The sequence below is a fragment of the Perca fluviatilis genome, chromosome 5, assembly GCF_010015445.1.
Source record: "Perca fluviatilis chromosome 5, GENO_Pfluv_1.0, whole genome shotgun sequence".
Classification (NCBI taxonomy): domain Eukaryota; kingdom Metazoa; phylum Chordata; class Actinopteri; order Perciformes; family Percidae; genus Perca; species Perca fluviatilis.
This window is the reverse complement of record NC_053116.1, coordinates 3,133,828-3,145,746: the sequence shown is the minus strand read 5'-3', so window position 1 is coordinate 3,145,746 and position 11,919 is coordinate 3,133,828. Positions and strand designations below refer to the sequence as shown.

Genomic DNA, 11,919 nt, shown 5'->3' with positions numbered 1-11,919 from the left:
TGTTTGTTGTTGTTTGCCCGTGCTGAGCAGCGGGAGCAGTGAGGAGAGAAGCCGTTAGCTGAATCCAGATCAGGGAATCCCAAACAGCGTTTCTTAGTCTGTTCATCAGAGATGGAGCGACACCGGGAACACACGGAGGAGACCAAGCTGCGGGGAGAAGGTTAGTCTGACAATCTAACTGCTCTCATAATCACGCTAAGCTAACGTTAGCCTGTTAGCCGCATGCAGCTAGCTCCTGTAGACCATGGATGTATTAAGAGAGCTGTCACTACCAGTGGTTAAATTGGCTTTTGTAGGGAGGGGGAGCCCTTATTTACGGGGAATGGTCATCATTCAAAATCGCGCCGTAAAATGACTTAATGTGTTTTTACACCAAAGGGGCACTTTTTCCAGTATTAATGTGTAAGGTAGGGTTGATTAGTTCAAACAAAGAGAAATACTTTACAATTCACTTACTTTATTATTATTTCTTACCTTTTATAGGCTAATGTTAACAGGCAGGCAACGGATTTCACCCTTGGAAAATGTATGAAATTGAACATGTTTGAAAATATTGGTTGGCAAATATGTAAACATCTTTTTAAACAAGAAAATTATGTTGATTTAAGAGAATCAGAAACCACTATTATAGCCTTTTTAACAGTGATTGGCTTGCCCAGCTTGTTAATAGCCAGTGTATGTTCATTTTAGCTTCCAGTTTGTTAGATGGCACCAACATTTGGTCTAATCATAACTGGCCTGGCAACCCAAATGCCAAGGTTTTGCTTCCTGATTTGTGTGCTGACTTATGATGTGGGGGTCTGGGGGTCCTCCCCCAGAATTTTTTTTAGCATTAAACACTATATTTCCTGCATTTTGGTGAATTTGTATGCATCTACTTCTACCTTTTTCTGAATAAATATGCCTGAAATATCTTTATGTAAAGGGAAACATTACAATCCAAAAATAAAAACATAATGGAAAATATTGCAGTAAGGCTGTCAGGCATTCTGTATTGCATTCATCTATTTATTCTCCTTTAGATCGACTTTTCTAATTATATCTGAGTCAGCACACATGTAGCTTAGGCCTAATTTATTCTTCCCTCTTTTGCATCTTTTGTTGGGGAAGTAACCTCTGTAAATGTGCATATGACAATTTTTCACCTCAGTGATACATTATTCATTTAATAAATCCCTGGACTGTAATATTTCAGATGTTTGAACAAGATTTCTGCTCATGTCCAAAACTTGAGTTGACTTGTGCACATTCAAAATATAACTCATCCCACCTGTGCTCTCTGAGATTTGGAGGAGTCGTGATATTTTGTGAAAAATAAAGTTATAATAGGCTATTACCCTACAAGAATAAAGTCACTATATTTCAGAAAATAATGTACCTGCACCGTGAAGTCGCTGCGCATTAGCGTGATTGGTCTGCTGATACGGTAGATCTCAGACCGTCTGACAGACACAGAGCCCCGTTTGAGACGCTTTAGGGAAGTGGCTGTACGCGCTGCTCTACATCGGAGGTGGAAACCCGAAACTTATGGCAGAAATGCACTGAGCACAAACGGCACATTTGCCGCAGCATGTCGCCAGCAGAGCGCATCCATAAACCTGAAGCTGCCCAGTTTTTACAGCGAGAATGGGCACAAAGCGACGTCCAGTTTCATATTTGTCAGTCAACACTTCAAAATACATTTGGGGCTGAAGCCCCGGCAAAATGTTTGATGCTGAAGGAGACGGAGCTGAGCTCCGGCAGGGTGTATAGTGGACCTGAGGAGGCGGAGCTGCGCTCCGGTGCGCTCCGGCCCAATTTAACCTCTGGTCACTACCCAAAATGAGTAGAGTGCAGCTTTGAGTTGCGCATGCTCAGATTTAAATGGTTTACGGCATAACGTGGCTTACTGAAATTTGTGAAATCTGTAAAATAATAAACTTTTCTCTTTACATACAATAACAGAAGATGGAAATCATTTCTAAAACGTTTTAGCTATCTATGATTGTTTGGTTGCTAACGTTAGCTCAAAACGCCATTAAAGTGACAGTCTTTGTGTCTGATTGCTAACTTGTAGCTAGCAGTCATTTCAAAAACGTTTTAGCTCTCTATGATTGTTTGGTTGCTAACGTTAGCTCAAAACGCCATTCAAGTGACAGCCGATGTTGCAAAAAACGCCATTAGCATCTAGTAGGCTAGCTACTTGATTGCTAACGTTAGCTAAAAACGCCGTTAGCATCTAGTAGGCTACTTGATTGCTAACGTTAGCTCAAACCGCCGTTAGCATCTTGTAGGCTACTTGTCGCAAAGTGACGCATGCGCAACTCACATCTGCACTCGTCGCAAAGTGACGCATGCACAACTCAAAGCTGCACTCTACTCAGTTAGGGTAGTGACAGAACTGGATACAGTGTTCGGCGGGAAGCCCCGTACGTTCCAATGAGAGTGCTCAAAAGCGCATTAAGACAACATGGAGCTTGGCTTTTCCGCATTCTTGGCCCATGACGTCACGGTGGACACGCGCACTAGCAACAATTTGTTTGTGTTGTCGTAGCAACCGGTAGCAACATGCTCGTTCATGAGCTTATCTCTCGTGGCTCTTACAAGTGGTGAACTCATGAACTCGCCGTTTTCATTGTCTGAAATATTCACTAAAGTTAAACATTTTGTTTTCGTTGTTCCCGATCGTTTACATGCTTCACTAAATAAACGATTGATGTATTTAGCTAGACAACCAAGGAGATTTAATCATTATGTCGTGCTACTAGCTAGCTAGCTACTAGCTAGCGCTAGCAGTTAGCCTGCAGTTTCGTGAACAGAGCTCATCCATGGCTTCATCTCTCATCCACGTTACAAGCTTTACAGCATACAGCCCTCGGATGTATCATAAGAGAGAACCAAGGCCATGTAATCAGTATGTCTGTAGTAACGTTATGTAACTAGGCATGATCTTAATACAGCCACGCTAGCTAACCCTGATGTTGGCAACTAGCTAGCCGATAGCCCCGCCAGTTTGGGAAACGCTAATGACGTTACATCCACGTAACAGGCTTTACAACATACATACATCCCTCGGATGTATCATAACTTCATAAGATAATACCATGGACGTATTAATAGAACACATGGTGAATTACAACCATTAGCTATATCCATTATTACAGCTAGCTACGTGAGCTCGGGAGAACAGTCATGAGAGCGGACGTGCGCAGTCCCGTGGGTCTGCTCGCACCATTATGCACGTTCATCATTTCAAATTTAATAATTCTGTATTCGCTTATAGTGAATGTTAAAAACGTAACGTTTTAAACAAGGACCCTTTCAGTGTTCGGGCTGGTAGGTTGATATACCCCGAAACTAATTATCCGCTGAAATATAGACGTTTCTTTCGCCATGTAATGTCTATGTGAAAAGTCTTTCTGGGCCATGGGGTGCAGTACCACCGTTATCCGCTAAGCCCATGTTGGCATTTAGACTTAGCGCTCCTCCTGGGGGCTTGCTGTAGACGCTGAAGTTGGCATCCGATTCGCAGCTTCCGATTCGGCAGTTAAGGGGAAATGTAAGGGGAACTTAAAACTGTCATGGTGGTTTTGAATCTGGACCTAGTCCAATGTGGTCTATATATGAAAAAAAAACGGTGAAATCTCCCTTTATTGTGTTCTCATAAAGACAATAAAGCTTTCACAAATCTAAACGTGTTTTAGACATAATTAATAATTTACCTTAATGACTAACACTCATTCAATACAGTAAGAGGTTAAAAAAACAGAGGATCAGTCACTTAGCAATGTATCGGACAGTTTTAAGTTCCCCTTAAATTATCCCCTTAAATGTCAAATCGGAAGCTGCGAATCGGATGCCAACTTCAGTGTCGTCGTGCTAACTTTATCCTCCCCGTCCTTTAGCTGCAAGAAAAAAATCCGCTGTCCTAGATTCACTTCTGGAAGAAGTATTCAGACCTAGAAGTACTAATACCAGTGGCATGAAAAAAAAGACTCAAGTAACGTAGAAGCACCTCAACATTTGGACTGAAGTATGTTAGAATATATTTTGTGTATAAAATAATAGGTTTGTAGAGTTCATGAAGCTTGCTTTGTTGCCCCCGTTTCCCTGGGATTTGAGAGACCATCTGGTTTTAAAGGGGTGATAGAATGATTATATAGGGTATTTTACACTGTTCCTTAAGGTCTCCTAATGGGGTATGTAACATTGGTTGGGCTGAAAATTGCCCGAATGCTATTTTATTAGGCCCTTAACAACCCTGTGAATATGGCTCTATTTGGAACAAGAGCTTTTTTCTTTCTTCTTCTTTATAATGGCTTATTCTACTGTCAGGAGTACATAGAATATCACAAAAACATGTTAATGTCATCATGTTTAAATGTTCTAAAAGCTTTGACTAAGGGTTTGCTTGGCTCCACAACATTATACAATAACTTTGTATGAAGGGGAATCCATGAAACAGTTACAGAAGCTAAACTATTTGTATTGTGCAAACTGCAAAGTAGTAAAATAAACTCATTGAATGAATAGCCTACACATACAAACAACTTTAACACTGTTTCCCTTTCAAAACTAAATAGTTGTAAGCTAGTACTGTATAACCACTAGCTACCTTGGCCACAGGTAAGTTAGGTTGTAGTGTGGTTGTAGTGGGGGACTGAACGTAGCTCCGCTATCAGCCTCCTTCGCTGTTTGAATAACGTTAGTAGGTTGGCGGACGTATTTCAGTGAGGCAAGACCTCTTAAATCCAGAGTTTAATCATTGCTCCGAACCCGTCTTTCTCAACGGTCTGTAGCGGATTGCGTTCATAACGTTGCTCCGCTGCATGCTTGAAGTGACAGGTCTTTAACGTTAGCACAGTAACGTTAGCACGGCCGAGTAACGTTAGAGCAACAGGCAGCAGCCGTGGCTAAATTATGTCCGATTTGTTAGAAAGAAAAAACTTGGGAACAACAGACGGCTCCTCTCTTGAGAACACGTTGTTCTGATGTATCTCCGGTCTTTCTTCATCCTCTAGCTAACTTTCTTCTCGGTTCTTGTGCAGTAGCGACCATAGCCTCTCCCAGCTTAACAGACTGTTATGCTACCTGGCTAGCTAGGCTAGCAGCTGTAATGTTACCCAGCATGCCATGGCGGTGTAGCTACATTTGTAAATGTAAAATTATTAGTGTTAGAAACTGTTTAAGTCACAAATTGTTATATGATTTGGTGTTTTATCCTTTTAAGAGAGTTAGTTGTGGGTTATTAATTGTTGTGTTATAAAGTTACTACCATGAGTGAGAAGGGTACGCAGTTAACAGGGGCCCCGGTGCTGCGACGGAGTGTAAAAAAAATAAATAAAATAAACTGGATCGGCCCGTGGATCTGTTTAATTTTTCCGATCCAGCTATTCTTGCAATATCGGGGCCGATATCCGATCCTAATATAGGATCGGTGCACCCCTACTACTAACAACGGTGTCCGATGTCAAATTAATGAATATTTGTGAAGATTAGTGCTTTCGTTAGCTGCAACTGTCCCTTCAATCCTAGCTACCTGTGTAGCTACAAATCACGGATAGTTAGCTTCATTTTTGGCCGCGCTCTCACTCGCATACACCAGGCATTTAGCTAGCAGGAAGAGGGGAGTTGCAGGCCCTGGAGCTCTGTCAGGGCAGGGGCATTTGGTTGTCCATTAGCCCAAGAGACGGTGACTTTGCGCAGGTATGGAGTGCTGTTGGCTGCCAGTCGTGACGGAGCTCCAAGTACCTCATAGCAGGCCGGGGTCTGTGAAGGAAGGCAGGTCGGGCGGCGAGGCAGCTACAAAGGCAGCACCGGCTCTGAAATCCGACACACAGTCAGACAAAATTTGCAATTAGCCATCCATTTTCGTAAAGCGGCCCATATTTGAGCTTTACATAGTTGATTTCTTGCATAAAAAAGTTTCAGAAGTGAATTTTGTAATGGAATAGCAGAGAACTGCATGTCCTAGCTAGACTTCTAGCTTTGTTGAGATTCACCCGTTTTCAGCGGCAGTTTCAAAATATGAGATTTTCATAGTAAAGGGGTGTCAATGGGATTTTGAGCTTCTATGTATGTCCTATTTACCCACCGAACTGTCGTTATTCAACTATGACAGGGTAAAATCGGTTTTGCATTCTATCACCCCTTTTAAAGTGATAAGACATTATAAAGGGAGTGTGAGATATTGCCTGAAGAAGGTCTTCTCTGATCGGGAGAGAAACGGGGCAACAATGGTCAGTGTTTCACAAGCGCGTGATTTGTGACACAGAGTATGGAAATGACCTTGGCTCTCATGAACTCCTTAAGTTTGCAGGAGATTAAAAACACACAGGTGTTCAAATCCAACAATAGCGACTTGTCTTTTTGAGCTGAGAATGGAAGAAGTCAAGGTCATGTTTTCATACAGTGTGTTACATACAGTGTGTGTTGTGGCTGGAGCCAGAAGATCTGGACTATATCCAAACTGATGACAGCACCACCAGAGGATGGACAGAATTTTATAATAAGACAGTATTCTAACTTAGCGGGACCAGATGCTGGGGGAATCTTTGTAGGTGAAAGATAGACCTGTATTGAAGTATCTGATGCGTACGCTTTTGTATTTTGCAATATCATTCACTAAAGCTTGTTATTAACTTTAACTGAACAAATCCTGAGTTTTATTTCTCTGATCTATCAGTAAACGAACACTTTTCAGGGTTTAGTGACCATATAATTGGAGTCAGATTAAGTCTAGCCTTTTTAGGGCCAGACCGGTCATCGGTCACATTTTAGAATAAAATCCAACAAGTAAAAGTACTGGAGTAAATGTACTTAGTTACATTCCAGCACTGCCTACATTATAACCGTCCAGTCTTTTTCCCACTGGCCAAAAAGTGATTGCAGCTTCTGCCTTGTGTTTAAAAAGGTTGTTTCTGCCTCAAAATGACTAGATTTTATTCATGAGGCTTTTATCTGACAGATTATAGCCCACACTGAACTTTATAGAGGGTTTTCATGACGCGTCATCAGACCAGAGGTCGCCATATTGGAGGTACTCCGCATCTCAACAAAGCACAGGCACTGAAGTAGATCCCGAACACCGTCAAGGAAAATGGTTAATTATTGCCTATGTACCAATAGGTCAGAGCGAGAAAAAACATTTGGAATATCATCGACTTCCACAAGTTATTAAAAACCAGGGAGAGGAATGCCAGAAGTTATCAGAGGAAAGGAGGCGCTTGTGGTTGGCAAAGCTCAACCAGGATCTACAGGGAAAAATCTGTCTCAAACAACTATTGAGAGTCACTTGGCTACAGCTTGAGTATCGCAATGATATCCTACAGTTAAGGTTAGGTTGATTAAAGACGTTATTGCATTACTTACTCTGGCCTTCACAACACAACGGTCGTTAATGACTTGGTACTGTGTCTCGCTCTCCTATCCACACACCATCTGGTTATAAGCCTCCAAACTTTTGTAGGATTTAAGGTCCGCTGTGTATGGGCTCAGCGAGAAAACCAGGTAGTTGACTATATCGGGATATGCAACTGAAGGAAGAATCACTGGGTCGCCATGGATCCAAGAAGAGGGAGCCAACTTAGGGATCTGCACCGCCAGTAAACCGTAATTTCTCGAAATATCGCGCCTTTTCTTGTGGTTCAAGTCCTTCCCTATATGCCTTTGCATCTTGGACGCGTTTTGATGAGCTTTTCTTTTGTTTATACATCAAGTATTAGGCCCCGTCCACACGTACCAAAACAATCTTTTTTTTACCCGTCTTCCCTGGATTCTTTTCAAGAAAAGTTGCGTCCAAACGAATCCATTTGTAAATGACTCAACACGCTACTTCATATTCCAGGCCTATAGGCGGCGCTGTTTCTGCTACAGAAATTCACCAAAAACGGAGAAGAAGAGCATAGTCATTTCCACTTCCTATCATAACATGACTAGATTATAACGTTCTCTTAATACATCCGTGGACTATAATCACTTTCACCACTGCTCATTTTATAAAGGCTGCCGCAAGAAAACGTGTCTTTGTTTACATTGTATAATGTGCTGTTGGATTGCCTTTTATTTTGCGCGATTGCAGCGCTAGTAGTGAGCTAACGTTAGCGCGCTAACGTTAGCTAGCTCTAACATCGGCAGTCAAACAAACATCAATGATCCATGAATGACGTTGGCTACATAACGTTAGCAATATATCTTGTGTAGAATCCAGAGGGAAGGGTCAGGGAGCAGAGACACAGTATTTAGATGAAGTGAGCTGGTGTAACCATGGAGATGGGATGTGCTCGCTTAGCTTAAACGCAGTTGTGTGCGTCAGCGGCCGTGGGAGAGGGTGTAAAAGAGGGGTGTGGCGATGACATCATCGATACGGATCCGTATTTACCATCCATACGAAGCCAAACGAGAGCCGTTTTCAGATTTTTTCCCCCTGAGACCAGGTTTCAAAAAAGTGCGTTTTCAGGCAGTGCGTTTGCAGGATTCGTCTGGACGGTCGGCCCAAACGATGCAAAACATGTGCGTTTGCACAAAAAACTGTTTCCGTGTGGATGGCCCCTTAAAGTATCCAAAGTGCACAATACTCCATTACTCCATTCAGTTGTTTACACCGAGTGCCTCCAATATGGCCGTGCATCCAGGTTACCACCCAGAACATGATGTCGGTGAAAACCCTCTATACCTGTTGAAATACCTTTTTAAAGGGCCAGTACATCCACAGGGCTCTCAAGTGTCACGCATTGAGCGTGACAGTCACTCATTTCGGTCTTTTGTCACGCACTCCCGCCACACATTGTATTTCTCACGCGTAAAAAATATTTATAATAAATTGAATATGCCGCAGCGCCCAAAATTTCTCTGGCTGCGCCGCTCTCACTATGGAACCGGCAGGAATCAAACGCGTCTGGCTGTTTTACAGTTGTGCGGAGGCTCCACACAGAGCTCCTGCAGTAGTCTACATAAGTGGCCTGATGTTTATGCTTGTGCGCTGGTGTGTGCGTCGAGCCACATGTGTGGGGGTGTGTGGTGGAGGAGGAGGTGAATGAGAGAGTGACGGCGATTATCTTTGGAGCAAGTAGCGACTCTCGAGTCATAGTGAGAGAAACAAAGTGTCTCCTCCTGTTCTTTCTGACCACGGTGGGAAATCTGTAGCAGGAAAAGTTAACCCTCTCCTTGATTTCATGTTGTTTATGGAGAAATAGAACCAGGAAACGAGTCAGGGGAAATGCAACGCTACCAAGCCCATAGACCGTGACCAAGCCACGGCTTGTAGCTTACATTTTTAATGTCTAAGTCGAGCATGCCACTTATCAGCCAAACAAAAAAAGAGAGGGGCTACACAATAGCCAATCAGAAAATAGCACTATTTTATCTGGGTAAGATTTAATGCAGCAACCAATGAAAAAAAAGCAAAGCATACAGACACTTCCCTAAACATTCGCTCATTTAGAGACCAGAGACCCAAACGGGGCTCTGTGTCTGTCAGGAGGTCTGAGATCTACCGTATCAGCAGAGCAATCACGTAATGCACAGCAGACTATGGTGCAGGTAGATTATTTTCTGAAATATATTGACTATTATAACTTTATTTTTCTCAAAGTATCACGACTCCTCCAAAACTCAGATAAAAGAGATATTTTGAATGTGCACAACGTTTTGAACATGAGCAGAAATCTTGCTCTAACAAATGTTATATTACAGTCCAGGGGTTTATTAATTCATTAAAATGAATTAATGTATCATTGACGTGAATAATTGTCATATGCACATTTAAGGAGGTTACTTCCTCAACAAAAGATGCAAAAGGGAAGAGTAAATGATGCTAGGCTACATGTGTGCTGACTCAGATATAATTAGAAAAGTCGATCTACAGGAGAATAAATAGATGAAAGCAATACAGAATGCCTGAGCCTAACTGCCATATATTCCATTATGTTTTTATATTTGGATTTTAATCTATGTTTACCTTTACATAAAGATTTCCAGCATAAATTGATTCAGAAAAAGGTATAAATAGGTGCATACAAATTCACCAGAATGCAGGAAATGAAGAGTTTAATGCTCAAAATTTTCTGGGGGAGGACCCCAGACCCCCCCATTATCATAAGTAACCATGCAGAAATTGAATAAATACTTTGTATTTGGTTGAATTGTCAGTGCCATGTGTCAAATCTTTTCTTGTGTAAATCTGAGCAAAAAAAAAAAAAAAAAAAAAAAAATAAATAAAACAATATGACAACACTATTCCGGCGACTTGTCAAGGGGCGGGAGTGTCACTCTTGCCTGTCTTCAAAACTTGAGAGCCCTGCATCCAGTAACACACCGTTCTCTAAGGAAGTTGTTGACTGGGAGGTTCCAGACTGAGTCTGACTCTGCCAGGCTAGAGAACACTTGGGAGGTCAAACAATACATTTCATCACATAAGAAGCTACGAGCTGAAATACATATTTTTGAATATGGTGGGTGGGTGTGGCCTCTTGTCGGAGAGAGAGAGAGAGAGAGAGAGAGAGAGAGAGAAAGAGAGAGAGAGAGACGCAAGCAGTTGGATGCTGTCCTCATCTCCTACTTCAATGCCTAACAAATCTATCTCTTTCTCTCCCCTGTCTTTCACTAGTTGAAGCCTGAAAATATTGTAAAACATAAATAATTCCACTGGTTAGAGTGTTCAGCTCTGTTTCAGACTGATACCTCTGGTTCAGGCTGGTCCTCCTCAACACGTGCCTTTTTCAGTCACGGAAAATACTTTTCAATACTCATCTGGATTGAAGCAGCAAACATTCAGTGTAAGAGTAAAAAATGACATAACATTATTTGTTAATAATACGTTTATTTGATTCACAGCTAGGGCTGGGCAATATGGCAAAAAATATGATCACGATAATCTTTTCCATATTGATCAATATCGATATTTATCACGATATATAATTTCATAATGCAGCCAGTTTGAAGAGTATCCCAGGGCTTAAAATATTACGGCGCCGTGCCGGATCTCTGGCGTGCGGCCGCGAATAAAAAAAAACAAAAAACTTGCATGCGGTTTAATATTTTCGAGTCAATTGATTTCACATACCAGTCATATAAGAGGAACGCAGCTCTAACTAACACAGGGTTGAAAGTAATCGGGCCTGGTGCCGGATTTCTGGCATATGAATATTTTAGAAAAAGAAAAGCCCACATGGGATTTGTTTTTGATTCGCTGGGTTTAACCAATCATCGAACTTCCACCTACCAATGAAACGAGTTCTAGCCAATCAGATGCAAAGTAGGGGTCTTGGGCCGAAAGAGTCGCGGTTTGGTCTCCGCGTGTACTGCTAGCTAAAAATGGAGGCAAAGTTTATCAAACTTGGAGCATGTAGATACAGGCAGCTTTAGTTGAGAAAGTAGTTAAAACAAATGGCGCTGGGCATGAATGGAGGCCAAGAGGAAAAGGGAAGCCGTTTAGCACTTGGTGCCTCAAACTGAGGGAGCCGGGCGCTTCTGCAGCGCATGTTCAAGGAAGATACTGGACGACAGCAGCGGTAAGACATGGCTTGCTAGTCACAAAGCTTCGGTCCGTGCACTCTGTAATACGAGTACGTTACCGGCAACGACCGCTACCGTTAAGACTGCGACTGTTCCTTTACTGACCGACCGTGATACAAACAGTACGTGTGTGCACGTTCACTGTAGCTATCTGAAGTCCAATCTGCCTTGACAAAGCTGTCTGTTTGGAATCAGCATGGCAGGTATTTAAACATAACGGCCTTGTCCCAGAGTCTAGATGTCTAGCTATATGAAAAGATAAACAATGTGATGTTTTTAATAAATGTAAATAAAGCAGCTAATATCAAAATGGACAAAATCATGAATGTACTAATTCTCTTTTTTGATGATGACCTGGCCAAAGTAGTAAAGTTTAGTTTTCACAATGATTCATTGTAGGATTATGATATTATTGCAATATGTGAA

General features: G+C 41.9%; 1 protein-coding gene across 1 annotated transcript in view; it reads left to right on the top strand.

Annotated features, from left to right (window-relative positions):
• The window catches only part of LOC120558537 (zinc finger protein 239-like), a 360,504-nt gene that overhangs the window by 74,037 nt on the left and 274,548 nt on the right, over positions 1-11,919 (top strand). The window lies entirely within an intron of this gene.